Raw genomic sequence first — 724 nt, 5'->3', positions numbered from 1 at the left:
GTGTGCGTCGGAAGAGCGAGCCTCGGCGAGCGCCACCCTCCGGGACCCGCGGGCGCTGGGCCCGGGAATGCTGCCATCCACTAACGGGAGACTCCGATCCACCGCTCCGCTGCGGGCAGGGCCGGGACAGCGGCTGAGACGCCTCTCCGGCAGCGGCCCCACCTCCCCGCCCGCCGAGGCCCTCCGCCGCGCCCACCCTACCCGGCCATGCCTGACCAGACCTGGCCTCTGGACCCCGGAACCTCTGTGGTTCCGAGCGCACCCGTCCCCGGAGCGACACCACCCTCACGCCCTGGAGCACTAAGATCAGAAAACCTGTCCCCTGGCACGGGACCTGCCCCCAGCCCCAAAGTGTTCCCGGACGAGAAATGGCGAAGCCTGGCCGCCGGCTATGCAGCGCCAGCGATCAGCAAACCGCGTGGCCCCGACCTCAGGCGCGCGAGGACCCCCAACGGGGAGAGCGTGGCCGGAACGGGCCAGCAAAGGCCCCGGCCGGCGCCGGAGAAGCCACCGCACCCCAGCTCCCGCAGCCCCCGGCTCAGCTCACCCTCGATGGAAATGACGTGCTCCCGGATCTGGTTCTGCAGCGCCAGGTCCTCGATGCGCTCGATCAGGTCGTAGATGGCGTAGATATTGGGATGCACGGACTCGAAGCGCTGGATCTCGGCCCGGATGGCCGCCGAGTTGGAGAGCGCGAACTGCTGGGGAGGCCCGCCGGCCAGCT

Source organism: Neophocaena asiaeorientalis, unplaced genomic scaffold (genome assembly GCF_003031525.2).
Source record: "Neophocaena asiaeorientalis asiaeorientalis breed wild unplaced genomic scaffold, Neophocaena_asiaeorientalis_V1.1 scaffold407, whole genome shotgun sequence".
Classification (NCBI taxonomy): domain Eukaryota; kingdom Metazoa; phylum Chordata; class Mammalia; order Artiodactyla; family Phocoenidae; genus Neophocaena; species Neophocaena asiaeorientalis.
Note: the sequence above shows the minus strand (reverse complement) of the source record.